This window comes from Centrocercus urophasianus, unplaced genomic scaffold (assembly GCF_019232065.1).
Source record: "Centrocercus urophasianus isolate 14NV4802_14NV808 unplaced genomic scaffold, USGS_Curo_1.0 seq_5, whole genome shotgun sequence".
NCBI classification, from domain to species: Eukaryota; Metazoa; Chordata; class Aves; order Galliformes; family Phasianidae; genus Centrocercus; species Centrocercus urophasianus.
The window spans coordinates 4,614,342-4,632,073 of record NW_024885088.1 but is presented as its reverse complement, the minus strand read 5'-3'; positions in this window follow the sequence as shown (position 1 = coordinate 4,632,073).

Here is a 17,732-nt window from a genome sequence, read left to right as displayed (position 1 = left end):
CTGACATCCAACACATATCTTTTCTCACAGGAGGCACATTGAGCAGCAGCTAACAAATATTTGTTTTGAAACTAGTAGCATAAGGAAGCAGATCCTGCTACCTTCAACTAGGACAAATAGTTACACCTATGCAGTCCCAGTGAAAGTAATTATTCTTTCCAGAAATCAAAATATTTCTTTACTTAGGAAAGCCAGAATCAAAACCTCAGTAATTTTCAAACACTGTATGAGGACACACACCACCTGCTCTGGAATGAAAAGAAAGGAAGAAAAAATAAGTAAATAACTAAACAAACAAAAATGGGTTAACAAAGTGATTGATGAGAAAATGTGTTCCTTTGCCAGAGACAACGCAATCAGAGGAGAGGGAAGGGGGTAACTCCTGATTCTTCCCCAGCTGCACTGCAAGGTAAAAAAAACACCTGGCAGCGGTCTGTAGTGACAGTCAAATCAATATTCTCTTTATATTTTCCCCAGGAAGAAAGGTCATTTGATCTAAGGTATGCTGCAAACACGGAAAATTATGACGAGATAATGAAGAGAAGACAGAATGACCTGCAGACGGAGCTAATATCGTCTCTGATGGAGAAGCTCAGGAACACCAGATAGTCATGAATCCTTGCAATTTGAATAAAGCTGCGCGTTGTTGTGAATGTTTACTGATACAAATTGTAGACAAAGGGGCAGCAGAGGTTCACAGAAGCAAAAACTTTCTCTGTTTTAGACGCATTCCAGCACCGAGAATTAGATGAGTCAGTACTTAATTTGGTATTTAATATTCCATTGGAACGTTATAAATGTAAGCGAATGTTGGCATTCGGGGATGAGAGTGCAGAATGAAAGCAAAAATTACTTGTAGCAGAGTGCTACTAATTTTCATATCATTAATCTTCATGCCTCATAATTCAAATGCACAATAACAGCAGTCTCTCTCTCTCTCTCTCTCTCTCTCTCTCTCTCTCTGCAACAGCTGAATAGCGCTGCACTGTAATCCCAAATTGAGTATGGAGGCAGGGTTGATAATACCAACTATTACAGAAATTACATAGCACTGCCTGCATAGAGCCACGCTTGTTGTTGCTCATAGAGCTGTGCCTCACTTTAGCCATCTAGACAGATGTTGGGCATTTTCCTTAAGGAGATTTTTATGTTTTTAAAGCTTGAGACAAGATAATTTACTTGTTCCTGAAAACATGGACTTGTGAATGGAAAATTCTTTGTCTCCAGTGATATTTTTTTTTTTTTTTTTTTACAAATGTCTGCTTCTTGCTTTATGGTAGCAGTGGGACTCTTATTCATCCCATGTTGAAACTAGGGAAGGCCAAAGCACCTGTAATAGTTAGTCTGTGTTTCTCTCCACTATAAGGGGTGGAAGTGTACATTTTGATTTTCATTACTGCAGAAAATACACAAAAACAGACTAAAAAGGATATTACGAGTCAAAGAAGCAGGCAGTCAAAATTCAGGATGTGTGAAATTGAAGGCAGAGAGGGCAATCTGAATTCATCTCCCTTGTGCATACAGATGAGGTTGGTGTCTCTAAATATCTGATCCCAGGCAGTTTTCCCACAAATCACCTTCGAAGGCTGCCTGCACAAGAGCCATCCTGCTTCTCCACCATTGCCTGTAGGCTCTGTGCACACCCATCGGTACAGTGGTTCAGCTTGGGCTTAACCCAGAGCAATTACTTCCCACAGGGGTTCTTTGGCACATTACTACCAGTGATTCTGTATCAATTTTTAAATAAATAGCCTCCACTCAGTGAATGAATTAAAAAATTAATAATCACACAGAGTAGCTTGACTCCAGCTGTGCTCAGCATCTCTGCAAATCCAGTCTGGAGGGCCTCAAACGAGGACACATTGACCATCTCTGAAAATCTGGCTTTAAAAGATCAAAGGTCTGATCAAAAGATCAGATATAAAGAGACCTGGGCAAGGAACAGTTGTTTGATGGTGATGATGATGATTAATATGTTTATTATTATATTTTTGTATCTAGAGCTAGGAGTTACATATGCAAAATCAGTATTTCTTGGTATACATGAAAAATTTACACCAGTATTTTCAAACAGTTTCTTCTGGTCACCTTGCACTATTTCTTTCAGGGAGAAATAATCTGCTTAATTATTTCAGGGGAAGTATTTTGAAAATCTTTTTAATTTTATTCATTATACATCAATTTTTAAACAAAAGTGCCATTTCACATTAAGAAGCTAATACATTTTATCTCAAAATCATGGAAACAACCAAGGTCCTTGAGTGTTTTGCCATGGGAAAGGACAGAATTGAGGGTGTAAGTACACTACCACAATTAGACAGTCATCTGCTTCGATCACTAACCAACAAATGGACAAGGGTCACACGCACGGCTACTTCTTTTGCTCAAGTTCTACACTGGGGGAAAAACATTCATGGGATTATGATAGCTTTTCTGTAGCTTGCACACACAAACCAGCATGCTAATTCAGCAAGCTTCCTAAACAAAGGCATTCCTTGACTTTGGGACTTTAAGTGTTTTTATTCTTAATCCCAATTTGGTATTACCTCAATTAGTTGCAGCTTTCTGATGAATTCTCCTCTTAACAGGAATCTTGACTGATCCTATGAAACAATTTCTGATTTTACGAGTAAAGCTTAAAGATGAAACTCAATATGGACAAAAAACAGTTCCCAACAAACCGTAACTCAAGAAGTCTGCATACACCCAGGTACCCACCAAAGAAATTGATGGATACCCACATCCTTCAGCACAGGTTTCTGATACTCAATGCCTTTGCTGACTACACAGTCAGTGTGAAAGTAGCTGGGGAAAAGAATAGGCAGATGCAGTTAAAAAAAATTAAGATAAAGGTTGCTTACATGCCTACCAAGATAAATATCACTGCCTTTACTTGAACTTCTGTAACCTAACTCACTGTGACCATTCCAAAATTTCAGTGTTTCACAGAAAAAAAATAATTTAATCACACAAAAACTATATGTAGTTTGATTTTGTATATATAATATTCATTATACATGAGCTTATAAATATATGTGCATGTATATGCAAATAAACAACAATTAATGACTGGCTATACAGAAATTGCCAAAAAGAGTGTGTCACAGGTTAAGCATCAGATTCACTGTCTAACCTGCAGATTAGGGAATGTGATCACCTGAATGACTGCCAGGTTTCACTGGACAGACCATCATGCTGACCACCAGCACCTAAAATTTCTACTGATCATCACATCAGTAAGAATAGATTGAGAATTTAGGTGAAGAAAAGATCCTGAAGAAGCTATCTTCAGATGCTTTGGGCCTCTCGGTTTAGAGTTTCTGATGTTGCAATGGTATCTGTTATTACTTAAAATTTTCATTCCTCATTTCAAGCCATTTCTACACAAAACTGAGAGATCTAAGCCAAAATACTATTTCTGCAGCATGTTTATAAATACTTAATTCCACGAGACTGCAGATTCTGAAAGCACGCCAAAGGATTGTTCTGATTGAGACATAAGGCATCATCATAGAAATATCCCTTTTGCTGTTGAAGTGATTTCTTTGGATTACCAAGTGAGTAGATGCCAACAAGTTGGATGGATTCCCATAGCATGGGAGTGAAATGTTTGAGGTATGCAAAGTTATGCCTCAGCACATGGTCCTACTTAAATATACTCAAAAGGAAGTCCTAGCGATGGAAAGGGATCATTACTGATAGTACTGCAGCAATAGTAACTTCTCTTCACATGTTGAATACAAGCAATGCTTTTCACTTTCACCCAAGTTATATGAAAATTAGAAACCTGAAAACAGATGCATGTGAACTGAATGCAAATCATTTCTGATGTCACCTGAAAATCTCAAAAAAGAGTAGGAAATAGCAATTCAAACTTCTAGCAGCATTCTGAAGTTCATCCATTTTACAAGCTAAGCAAACTGAAGTACCTGAGGTGGGCAATTTTTTTCAATAATTTACTGCAAATTACTAGAGAAACTGGACAGAACTTTGTCCCTAAGCCCTTGAAAATGCACAGGCTTTGAGGAAAGACTTTTATTATATCTTTCACACTATAGCAGATAAGCACTGGAGAAAAAAAAAGAACCAGATAGACAGAATTCTTGGGTAATTGGCTTTGATTATGGCTGGATCCTTTTCACTTTCACCTCTGCTAATATGATGGTGAATGAGTGTACTAGTCTATTCTAAAGTGATAGTAGAGAAAATATCTATTTGCATGAAAAATTTGATGAAATAATATCATTAGCTCAGCTATAGAAAGTGATAATGATTCCCAGCACATTTCACCCTCATTCCCAAGGTGAGGTTTTTCTCTATAGAACAGTTCTATTTTTCTGCTGCATTACCACAATATAAAAAAAATGAATATATGTGAATAAAGGGTTACATCACTGTAAGGCCTTAAAGTATCTTGTAGTAATCCACCTCAAAATGCCATGACCACTAAATCAGCTGTAATTTCATAATTAAGCAGTCAAAAAGAAAATTTCATTTTTAATGAGAACAGTCCCCTACAACAAATTTTTTCCTCTTTCAGGTGTTCAAAGCAATTCTGGCCCAATTATGCAATTTAATATTTCCAATTACCTTTCATTATTCTGAGAATACATATTTTGTATCTCCTCCCCTCTTAGAGTCTCAGTTGAAGTACAAAGTCTCCCGTGAAGCAGGAATGAAATTTGTGACCGAGTTTTGAAGAAATTCAGAAAGGGACTGGACTTGTTTCTTGTGGAAAATTTATCTATGCATATGTATATGGTAGGCCCAAGAAAAGCCATAACGCATGTAAAATAACTGAAGACAAGCAGCAAAGAATTCCAGAAAGAAGCATGTGTGTGTAAATCTATTATGCTGTGAAGTTCTCTACACAGGCCATTTTCAGCAAAAACAAAAAACAAACAAAGAAAGCAAGCCCTGGAATAAGCTCTGAGTGGATGGTAAGTGTTCTGAGCATCTCTACTTAAAAAAAAAAAAAAGTGGGCAGGATACAAAATGGGTGCAACTTATAAGGTAGAGGAAACAGTAAGTGTATTCTGTCTACTGCAGGCTGCTAGTAAATACAATGAGGGCACACTGCTGGCTAACAACCAGGACACCCAAAGCTCATCTCCAGCAGGTCAGTCCTTAACCCATCCTGATGAATGCAGTTTTTTCTTCCCTAGGTGTAGGATTCTGCACTTGCCATTGTTGCAATTCCACAGTTTCCTCTTTGCCCAACTCTCCAGCCTGTCCAGGACTCGCTGAATGGCAGCACAGCCTTGTGGTGTGTCAGCTACTCCTCCCAGCTTCATACCATCAGCAAACTTGCTGAAGATGCATTCTACCCCTTCATCCATGTCACCAAGGAAGATGTTAAACAAGACTAGACTATGTGTCCTTAAAGATCATCAAGTTCCAACTCCCCTGCCGTGGGCAGGGACACCTTACCCTAGATCAAGTTTCTCAGTCTCATTAACCATGAACAGTTTCAGAGATGGGGACACCCATAATCTCTCTGGGTAATCCATTTCAGTATCTAACTACCTTAAGAATAAGGAACTTCTTTACATCTGATCTATATCTGCTCCCGTTTTAGTTTAAAACTTTTACTCCCTGCCCTATCATTTCACACTTCAGTAAAGAGAGTCCCTCTCCATCTTTATTATAAGCTCCTTTTAAGTACTGAAAGGCCACAATGAGCTCTCACTAGAACCTTCTCTACTCCAGGCTAAATAACCCCAGCTCTCTCAGCCTCTCTTCATAGAAGAGGTGCTCCAGTCCTCTGATCATTCTTGTGGCCTCTGTACTGTCTTGACCTTACAGACAATTCCTTATCCACTGAAAATCAAATCCATTTAAAAAGAAAAAAAACAAAAAACAAAACAAAACAAAAAAAAAAAACCATCAAATCCAAATCCCCAGATCTTTCTTTTCACTCTTTTTTGAAAAATGGATGCTTCTCCTTTTCCAGTTGCTGAGGACCTCACAATTTTTCAAATAAGACTGATAGTGACTTAAGTTTTCCTGATTGCAGCTGGGTCAGAGTTCATTTTTTCTATGATGCTATGCTTTGGCCCTGTCACAGAGACAATGTTGATAGCAGACCCATGTTTTAGCTGTTGCTGAGCAGTGCTGCACAAAATGTACACTTTGGGTCAGGCTTCCTGCTTTTCTGAAGCATGACAGCATGTTTTTTGCTTCACCACATCCAGACCTCCAGCAGAGCACTCATTTTATGATTCAAAATGAATTTTCCAGTCTGATTACAATATCATGAAAAGATCTATGTGTGTGATAGTTCCAGATATACTGGTTTTTCCTTTTAAACAAGTACAGCTATACAAAGTCCAATGATAGATAGCTGTGTAGCCAGCCATCCTCTGAAGCTGGCTGCACACAGCTCTACTTATCACTGCTTTCTAAAGAAGCTCATAAAGAGGTTCATGGGCTTTCTCCAGCCTTTAAAAAAAACAAAAACAAACAAAAAAAAAAAACTGAAGGCACGTGGGGAGGGCTCTGAGATCAATGCCTACTATGTGGCTTCTGCTTCACTTGAAGTATCTGTTTCTTTCCTTACATAGAGATTCCCTGGCTCTTTCCAGTCATGCAGGGCTCTGTCCAGTCATCCAGGACAATGCTATGATCCAAGTGCCTCCCAGAAATAAATCTGTGGCAATCAGCCAGGCCTGCAGTGTGGTCTATGGGGTGTTCACTGCTGCCCACATATTGGTGTAGGGTCAAGGCTGGGGTAGAGGAAATAACCTTAACATCCACTTCCTTCCCATTTGAAGTTGAAGGAAGTTCCTTCACATCTCAGTTGCTTAAAGTTTTGCAGAGGAAAGCCAATGCTGTTGTCATTTGTACCACATGACATAGGGGTCAGGAAGTATAGTCAGACTGTTCCCAAGCAGTTAATGTAATGAAAATATTCCTGCAGGATGTGAAACGTGCCAGGAATTTCTGCTTGGGCAACCCCTGGCTAAATTCTTTTTTAATGAGATAGTTGGTCGCTGGAGAGAGCTACTGAAAGCATGGTCTACCCCAAGGCAATTAAGACCATCAGGAGTCTTTAAATAACACAAAACTCCATTAAACTACAAGTGTCCTTCCTGGGTAAGAGTGCAAACCTCTTCCAGCAGAGTCATCTCCCTCCTTCAGATCTAGGGACAAGGCACAAAACCTCAGCCTATTATCCATACAGACTTTCTTAGAAATGCTGTAAGCTACTATCTTGTCCATTCTCAAGCATGAGTTTTTGATGATTAGCTATCTTCAGATGAAGCCATTTCAATTACCAAATTCATCTTCTCCAAGCAAATAAATGTGAGGAAAGCCAGGATGAAAGCAGAGGAATATAAACCCTTGTTCTAGAGGCAGCACAGCACCCAGGACTGGAATACATACAGAGGAAGAATTTGCAGAGGTACAAAGGAGACAAGATGCTCCCAGATCAGCCCAAGGAGAAGCTCAGGACTACAGCATCCCTGTCAAACCCCTCATGTTACATCCACACTTCTTTCTCTGTTCCTAGTCTGCAAACAGCACTGAGAGGGAAGGACAAGACAAAAAAAAGGCAAAAAATAATAAACTGTAACCAGATTCTGCTTATTAATGTATGTATTGACATGATCTAAAATTAGATGCAAAGCTTTTATTGAAAGAAAAAAGATTTTTTTATAAAAAAAAAACCCACACAAATAGACTCATAGAATTATTAAGGTTGGAAAAGACCTCCATGAAGTCCAACTGTCCACCACCAATATTTCCCCACCATGTCCCTAAGTATCACATCTACCCTTTCTTTAAACAGCTCCAGGGACAGTGATTCCACCAATTCCCCAGGCAGCCTGTTCCAATGCCTCACCACTCTTTCAGAGAAGAAATTCATCCTAATATCCAACATGAACCTTGCCTGACATAACTTGATGCCATTCCCTCTTGTCCTGTTGCTAATTACCCAGGAGAAGAGGATAACCTCACCTCACAGTATCTAAGAGGCTAATCTAACCTCACACTCTGCTTTCAGATAGTTGTAGAGAGCAATTATGTCCTCCTTGAGCCTCGTCTTCTCCAGATTAAACAATCCCACCTTCCTCAGATGCTCCTCATAAGACTTGTACTCCAGACCCCTCACCAGCTTTGTTGCCCTTCTCAGGACACTCCAGAGCTTCATTGTCTTTCTTGTAGTGAAAGGCTCAAAACTGAACATAGTACTCAAGGTGCAGCCTTACCAGGGTTGAGTATAGGAGAACAATCACCTCCCTGCTCCTGCTGGCTACACTGCTTCTGATACAAGCCAGGATGCCATTGGCCTTCTTGGCCACTTGGGACACACTGCTGGCTCATGTTCAGCCAAGCATCAACCAACACCCCCAGATTCTTTTCCTCCACGTAGACTTCCAGCCACTCTGTCCCAAACCTGTAGCATTGCCTGGGGTTGTTGTGATCCAAGGGTGTGTTTGCCTGGACTTGTGATTACTACAGTACATGGATTTGCATCTACGTATAATCTTTACAGTAAACTTGGTATCTCTCCTCCATCCCTAGGAAATTTTCTTTAATCTTGCATGCATTTACTCAGATTCTCACCTCACATAGCTGAAAATGATTACTGAAATGTCTTATGTACTGGTTTGTTCATTATTAGCCTTCAATTTCCATTAGATGCTTTGAAATGGGATTTCACAAAGAAAATATCATACAGAAAGACAGATGATTGCACTTACAGCCATACATGATGTCACATATTATAGATACCCGAGGAAAAAAAAAAACATTTTAAAATTAACAGAACTTGAAATAACATTAAAAGTAAGTTACTCGACCCGTTTCTCTGGATGCCCATTGAGACTCTATAGGTGGAAGACTGCAGCTGCTTTCTCACCCAGAGTACTCCCATCCCATGCAGACATATCAAAATGAAGTCTGCATGGACATACCAACGGCAGATTGAAGGCACTGCTTCTTAGAGGGGCTCACTGTTAGGGAGACGCTTCTCATTCAGCATGCCTTGGGGATGTACTGCTGGACCCAACCTGGAGGATGCTACTCAGGGCTGCTTACCATCTCCATGTCTCCATGGTATTCTCTACCTTCACAGCCCTCACCACCAACCAAAAACACTGCTTGGCCTCCCAGCTGCTCTTGCCCCTGGGCAGGGCAAAGGGAGCATCCTGTCCATAGACATCAAATGTCCTCAGCTGAACATTCTTTGCTACAGGAGGGGGGGGAAAAATAAATAAATAAATAAATAAAAAATAATAATAAAAAAAAGATCTGGTTTGCAAAGCACCTTTCTTTAAAAGAAGAAAAATCCTTATTGAGAGCAACAGGCAAAAGCAACTGTAAAATACATCCTCTCAGACAGATAAGAATGAAATTAAACTAGCAGCAACTGGCTTACTAGAGCTGTCAAATCACAGAAATAAAACTTTTGGAGAGGAACACACCTCCAGCTATTAGTTAATTTTCCAGTACACTAAGAAAGGCTATTTGCAGACTGATTTTACCATATTTGATATTCAGTCAGTTAAAAACCATTCCCCTTCTTCTGGGAGCACTAGTTGTCTACAGCCATTTCTCCAAAGATAATGCAAACAAGATTTCCATAAACTGTTTGCTTCAGCAGCCCGATACACAATTAATTCATAAACCACTAATACTGGATTTGCTGCTGTGCTCGGATGAGAGGAAGTCCAAGATACTGAAGAATAGCAAGGAAACATCCTTGTTCATGCCCAATACCCTTTGCTACATGCAAATGTAGCTAAGTACGTGAATAGGCTGCAGCTGAAAAAGTCTGCACTTAATCAAAAGTAGCTTATGAGCAAAATCAAAGTGAACATTTTGTGCTGCTACTAGGATTGCAAATGAATGTTTCTTGGTTTGACTGGCTCCAAGCCAGCAACAAATGGATCTTCTAGAGCCGTGAGGTTTATAACAGATTTTGTCCCAGAGGAAAGTTGTGAGGAGGAGGTGGGATCACCTCCAGCACCCACACCAGTAGCTCCCCCCTTCACAGGTAAGCATCCAGGTTCCACACTCATCCCACATTTGCTTCCATTTGTGTCAAATGGATGGAGTCTGTCACTCTCGCAAGCATTCCGTGACGGTCCTGTTTTGGCCTGGGAGCTGCTCTGGAAGACATCCAGACAACATCTCTCTGAATGACAGACTACATATTTTGAAAAGGATATTCCAAAGTGCTCTAATTTATCTTCACTCCCACTAAATTCACAGTTAAGTCAATGGTGGGTGTCTTAAAAAAAAAAAAAATATATATATATATATATATATGTATACACATACACACACACATCTCCAAGACCCAGAAAATACAAATTTTGGACAACGACAGTTCTTCCTCTGGACGGAGGGAAAACAGGAGACGTTGCAAGTTCCAGAGTCTCCTCCATCTCCTCTTGCACATGTCCACACCTTAGAGACTTCCCTCTCTTCTGCCTTGAACATCGCATGATCACAGCTCCTGTGTAGAGGTGACTGTGAATCATTACCCTTATGTGCTGGCAGCATTTCACACCCAGTTTCTGCAGGAGTAAGCTGACACAAAGCAAGGTAGTGAGAAGTCCGAGAATGGAGAATTTTCTGGTATATTAAGGTCATTTGCTGATGGATTTTGCCATGCATGATTATAAGCAAGTTTAAAACACCCTTTGGAAGCACTGGCTGTCTGCAGTCATTTCCCCAAATTATACTGTCATAAGCACACTGTAAAATTAGCTTATATGACTGTGGCAAAGGCTCAGCTGGGACACCTTTTTTGGGCTTGGGTCAGCAGAAACAGTACAAGATGAGGGCTGTAGAAGCAGATGCAAGTTGACATTAAAGCAAATTGCTTGATCGGCTGGTCACTAACCCGTTGCTTTAAGGGAAAGCTCTCTTGAAGGTTCCCAAGAACACAGCTTGCTTCTGCTGGGTCAATATTTGGGCAGATTTCCTGACTGTATCATTGTGTCCTGCATAGTCACCATCTCCTTTGAGGAGAAAATGCAGAAAACTGTAACAATGCTATGAAGATACAGATCTTTTTTTATATCCCAGTAAAGCATCTAAAATATGCACATGAGCACAAACTGAACTTTTGAACTGAAAACTTCCTCAAGGTGTTCAGCTTCACTTGCTTGTCAGGTTCATAGAGGTTCACTCTGCACCTGCCATCTTCTTCCTTCCTTTACCCTCTCAAACACTGAGGATACACGGAAGGGGGTTCTTGGTGTTAGAGCCAAGGCATTGGTCTTAGCCCCGCTTTTCCTTACATCTCCCTCATGTCTCCAGCCTTCCTCTCAGTCACAGCTGAGTGTCTTTCTCCTTCAGATCACCTGTGCCTCCTTACTCTTCTTTTCCAGGTAAGACATCCCACAGCCCGAAAGTCCACTGCCTTCACTGTGATACTACAGCTCACGTCTGCAGTGGGAGCCTGCTGCTCCTCACAAACTTTATCCTCAGAGGGATAATTATCATCTCCACTATTCCACACAAGCATAGGCTATGTTCTCCATCCCTGGAAATCCTAAGAGATGGCAACAACCACAGTAAAGAACTGAAGAAAAAGGCACTTCCCTCACGCCATTGGTGATAACAAGAAATGGCAGGCAGGCTGAACAAAAGAAAAACAGCATATCATGATTAATAAAAAAGGCATGGTAAAACCATGCCAGCTGGCAAGAGTCTAGTCTGTCTGTCTGGATTTGCATGGAAGAAACCTGCTGTTGTCTGTCTTGGAAAAACTCAGAGGCCTGTGGGAGTTGGGTGTAGCAAGGATGCCAGCACACCTCCTCCTTTTCCCATCCTTCTCCTTTCCAACACAAGTCTTACCTTGCACCTGCAGACACATCACAGCATGTGACAGCACAACAGCCACTGCTTTATACAACTAGCAGCTGAACAAGTGGTGTGCAGAACAAAAAGGATGAGCTTTTAGGGCTCACGCTGAGGAAGTATAGGTGGTATTACTGTTTCTTGTTGTCTCAGCATTTGGCACAAAAGAATACACAGAAGATACCTCACCAAATGAATTTAATGTACAAGGTGTGCAACAAGGGAATGAAATATGAAAGGTCCACTAATTCATATATTATGGTATTTTTAAAGAAGTCCACTTTAAAGACGTTATCACCATTTGGTATCACATACAACTTACAGTCTGCAAGACTTTAATCTCCTCAGATTGGATCTGCAAACACCACACTGCAAGCTGACCTCAGCACTAGGAGGACAAGCAGGTGACTTGATAGGAACTTCAGATTGTCACCCATCTGACAGAACTAAAAGATGACACCAAGAGACAGAAATGCTTTGATGTGCTTGCTGGGCACAGTAGACCAGTCCAGGTGACAGTCAGCTCAACCATGTACTTCCATCTGGATTACATTACGGTGTTTTCAAGAACTGTTTTAGAGAAGAGATAACATGCAATCACACACAGAAGAGAACCTGAATAAGCCAGTCTGTTCTAGGATCTCTGAGCAGTATGATCACCCATGCTCACTGTCATCAAGCTGTACACATACACTTTTTTATTCTTAGTTTAACATCCATGTATGCTTAGCTCTTATGGGTTACTGAATGTGTGAACATACTTGGTGCAAAATCTAATATACCATCCTGCACAGACATTAAGAGTTGTAGAAATAGTATCTTTTTCACCAAAGTCTGTGATCTTTTTATGTCACTCCCACTTCAGTATAGAAGGGAGGAACTATTTCAAAATGTATATAAAAAGATCATCAAAATACAATTTTGTACCAACTGGAAGGAGATTGTGGCTTTGGAACACGAATCAAATGTATGGATTCCAGACTACTTTTTCTACTCACACTCTCAAGACTTCTTTTCCCACCTCCACTCGCGAGCACAAGTAGGGACACAACTTCTAACATTCTTTTATTATTTAAGAAACTTTTGGTATAGCAGATGACAAAATGTGTTAGCTGCCTACTTTTGCATAGAGGCGCTATGAACTTCAGTAACATACCATGAGCTGAATTAAATTGTCTGCCAAAAGCAAGCAAACTTTTCCAGACAATCTGTTATTTGACACACTGCAACCAGCAGAGCCTGTTGTACCATCTGCTCTACATAAAGTGCATGGTACATGTTTTACACGGTTTCTAGACGTAGCAAAGAGCCAGAGTCAACACTTCTACAGTGGGGATCCCCTGCAAGAAAATTTTAATCAACAATTCTTGCCCTTTTGGCTTCATGTCCTAGAAAATCCCTTTCCATGTAGACTTCCTTGCCCTTCCTTACAGAATCTGTAACCTCAGGAGAACCAAAACATGTTTTAAGCCATATCCCACTGGTAATCTCCCGAGCAACTTTAAGGTCTATGAAATCACTGACAACAAGCTTGCGGCTCTTCAAACTCTGTAAGGATACAAAAGCTTCACGGGTAGTTGTGTAGCAAATTACATGCTTCACTTTCTCTCACCTACAACCCTAATTTGGGGTAATCTTGTTGTGAGAACTGTAATCCCCTTGTCTGCACTGTAATTGTCCCAGTAATAACCTCAAAGAAGTGCCATGGAGATGTCCAGCCTTCTATCACTGATTGCTATTGATAAAGGCCCTTGTCATTACAGGACTTCTTGCACAGAAACATGGGAAAAAAAATCTGCAAAGTGCATACAGTAAACTAGAGGTGCCTCAGCTCTACACATACCTAATCCTACTTGCACATTGCAAACCTGATGTTTCCAGAAGTTACACTTTGACACATAATAATACAGCATAGAGTATAGTCCCATCAGTGCCAAGTGGGAGACCAGTGTCCAGAAATCTCTCACATGATCACAAACAATCCTGGTGTACAACAGCTGCATCAAAGGAGTCTAATCTGCTGAAGTTCTCAAACACACAGAATTTTTCAAAACCTTCCTATTCAACATCTTCCTGCCAAAAAGAGAACACATCAAAGAAACCTACATATATACATACATATGCTAGCTGCCTTGCATCAGAAAGTAAAACACGTATGGAAACTTAGTTTGTTATCAAGTTCTGGATGTACACATCCCTAACGTACCGGGTGGGTCAAAATGTTATGACTTACACCTCTGTGGGCTTTTTTATTTTATTTTGTTTGTTTTTTTAAATGTTAGAGAAAGGATAAAAGAATTATTTTTGCATTTCACTGAGATACATTTTAAATTCTTACACACAGCAGCCAGGTGGTGTTTCCAGAAATTTTTCACAGCTTTTTTTTTTTTTTGCATTGCAAATGTGACTTCTCCAGAAAATACCTTCCTAGGGACATCTCAACAGTGCTGAAAAGGGAGAGAGAAAGGAGCAGGCATTGCCAAAAGGCAGCTGTGCAACCACCCAGGCAATTAACACCACAGGCCACAGAAGAAGAAAATTGGGGAATAAAGAGTCAGAATGCTAAAGTACTGAAATAAGAAGGAGGAACACACAGAAAAGTCAGGTGCTAGGAGACTGTAATTTGAGGTTTTGTTGTTTGTTTTGCATGATTTTAGTTGTTCTGTTTGCAGAATAACCTGACAAAAATACATAGACCTTGTTTCACTAAGATGCCCTTACATTGCTTTGACAGTATCAGAAATTAATGAGTTCAAAAATCATTACCTTTACATGCAGAGGTGAAATTGCATGAGAAATACATTTCTTTAGAATTTGAGATAGGCTTATAATACTTTATTTCTAGTAGAAACATCCATGCTAAGACACACTTTGAGAATTGTGGCTTCTTGACTCTATACATTCTATTTCTCTTGGCTTTTTTCCCTAAAAGCCCGACTAGCGCTGTGCATACAGAGCTGAAAATATTTCTCACATTCTCTGGCCTGGGACTGGCAACTGGCTATGCAACAGGTGGTCCAGAAGGACATCCAAGCCCAGGGACAAAGCGAAAGCATGTGCTGCAATTTAGAATCCAGAGACTGATTCCTGGCAAGAATGCAATGGTTGACATTTTACATTAAAATAAAATGCTTCCCCTATGGATAAAGTACTCCTTAAACATAGGAGAAGAAAAGAGAAGGGAGTCAACAGGCAAAAAACAAACAAACAAACGAAAACCAAGAACAGTGGAGAAAGAAACGTATTTGCAGCACACCAGAGACATTTTAGTTCTTATGTTTCAAGTTTACATTTTTCCACCAAGGGCACGACTCTACAGTTGGGCTCCATTTCCCATGAAAAATTAGGGTATTCAACTGCAGTGGAGCCCCTCAATGAGGAGGAGAGTTCAATGCAGGCTGCAGCTCTCCAGAGAAGACAGAACTTGGCGGGAATCTGTGATACAAGTGAAAAGCATGAAGCAACTCAACTGCAATTCCTCAGGAATTATATGACAGGAAGATTTTAAGACCCAAATTGAGCCATTTCCCACCCTAAACAAAGAGCCATTCTTCGACAGATGAAATTCATCAGTCTTTGACCAAGCTCCTCCCTTTTCCTCTAACATGTATCTATTTCATATTACTTAACTGACTTCCTGATGAGATACGTGAAGTCAGTACAGCCTAAGAAAGGAGATCAGTAGATAAAGTTTGAAAACTTCAATTGAAGCTGGACCAGAATGGCTTAGGCATCTTCTCTTATCACGGCACAGAGGGAAAATGCTTATAAATCTGGAAGCACTATGGGGAAGATGGGCAAGAGGTGCCCTGATGCACTGTTTTATTTGATTAGAAATGCTGAAAAAATAGAGATATAGGGTTTTTATTTTAAAAAATCCAGAAAGTACAACTGACTGGCAGAGAAGATGAGGGGAAAGGCTGTTCTAGCCTACAGTATTGCTGGCTTTCACTAGTCTCAAACCATGCCTCTCCATATCTTACGCGTTGTGTCCTGCTAACCTTGTCACAATCCCAGCAGATTTAGAGTAGCACAGAAATCCCATCCATCTCCACAGAAAGTGGATGGCCTGCTGTATACTGTCTTGTTTGCTGTAACCTGCAAAGTAGCACTTTCATCCCTTTCTCACAACATTAATTGACTAAGAAAAAAAAAAAAACAAAAACGAAGCATGTGAAAACTGACAATGGCTTTTATTCTTTGGGGAGATTTTAGGAGCTGAAAGAGCAGCACGATCTCTTCACACACATGCACACACACTTTGAGCTCACAGAGAAAAATAATTTGAATTAGCTGCTTTCACGGTTTGAAAGCTTAATTGCTGAAGAGCCTTTTGAAATTGGCTGTGGGGATGTCCCCCTGGAAGATGCAGCACAGTAGAAATCACAGTAAGAAAATAAGAGGAGGGAAAAAAGCAGCAGGAGAAAATAGACAGGAAGAATAGGCACCCCTCAAGAACGTATAGATGCTGCTCCTTTCCACCAGCAGCATTTAGGGTCTGTCAGTGTTTTCTCTCTGAAGTGTAACTGCTCACTTCCCAATGAGGCCCACAGCAAGGTGCCCATCAGAGAGTTCTACCCACCCAAGGGCATGAAGAAACAGCCACATAGCCCTGCAGGAGGAGAGGTCCAGACCCCAGGGACAGAGCTCCAGCTTGCTCTCAGGTCTACAGTCTGATCTCATGCCTCAAACTGTTGTGCATCTGCTACTTCCCTTGTGTCATCACGGTAACTCTGCCCTTGTACCCGCTCTTCTTTCCACAGACCTTCACCACTTCATGTCTGCTTTATAGGTGACCTATACTCTAAGCAGAGTACATCAGAAAGACAGGACAACAGAATAATGAAATCAAGCAGGAGTCAAAGCACTTCAGACCTCTTTCAATTCTCAGCCTTGTTATACGGCTGCAAGTCACATGCCTTTGAGATGAGGACAGCACCAGGAGCTCCTGCAGGACCCTTCTCCAGCTCAGAAATACCCAGACAAAACATTGGCTATTTAGAAAAGAAACAGACAGTGTTTGCTTCCCCAAGAACAGTTTGACACAGCCAGTAAACCCTATCAGAAAGCTGAAGTCACTGCAGGTAAACTTGCTTACCTAGCACAGGGAAAGGCAATCAGCAATCAAAGGCAATCAGTTCTAAATCACCCAAAAAAGAGTGATGATCACAAGCCAGTTAAAGAAAGGAGTCACTTACCTATCCTAAGGATCAGGATTCACCAAACACTCCAATAGAAGGGATATCCAGATAGAGATCCCTCTCTTTGGCAGCCAGCCCTTAAATGAGGCTTAGGGAAGGGTGGAACCAGAAATTTCACCTGTGCTCCCACGGCTGGCTGTGTCCCTTCACCAGGTGCTCAATCACTGGCTCAGGCAGTAACTTAGCTATCACCACACACCTAGCCACAGGCACTATAAATAAGAAATGCAATATCTTAATAGTCTACTGTGCTTTTCCATCAAAAATGGCTTCATAGACTCATAGAGTGGCCTGGGTTGAAAAGGACGTCAATGATCATCTAGTTTAACCCCCCTGTTATGTTCAGGGTTGCCAACCACCAGACCAGGCTGCCCAGAGCCACATCCAGCCTGGCCTTGAATGTCTCCAGGGATGGGGCATCCACAGCCTCCTTGGGCAATCTGTTCCAGTGTGTCATCTGTCTTGGATTTCAGTGTGTCTTACTGTCTAGGATTTAAACACAAATATGGTAAACTTGATTACAGCAAGGAAATGGATTGTACAGACAACTTAGTTCATTCAAATGATCACAGTTTATTTGCCAGATTAAACAGTAAGCAGCTTTATTTTTCATTAACTTCTACTTCTAACAGAAAAGAACAACAAGATATTTTGATGTAAGGCAAAAATAACATTGGAGAACAATATTGCATATTCCCATTTTCTCCAGCA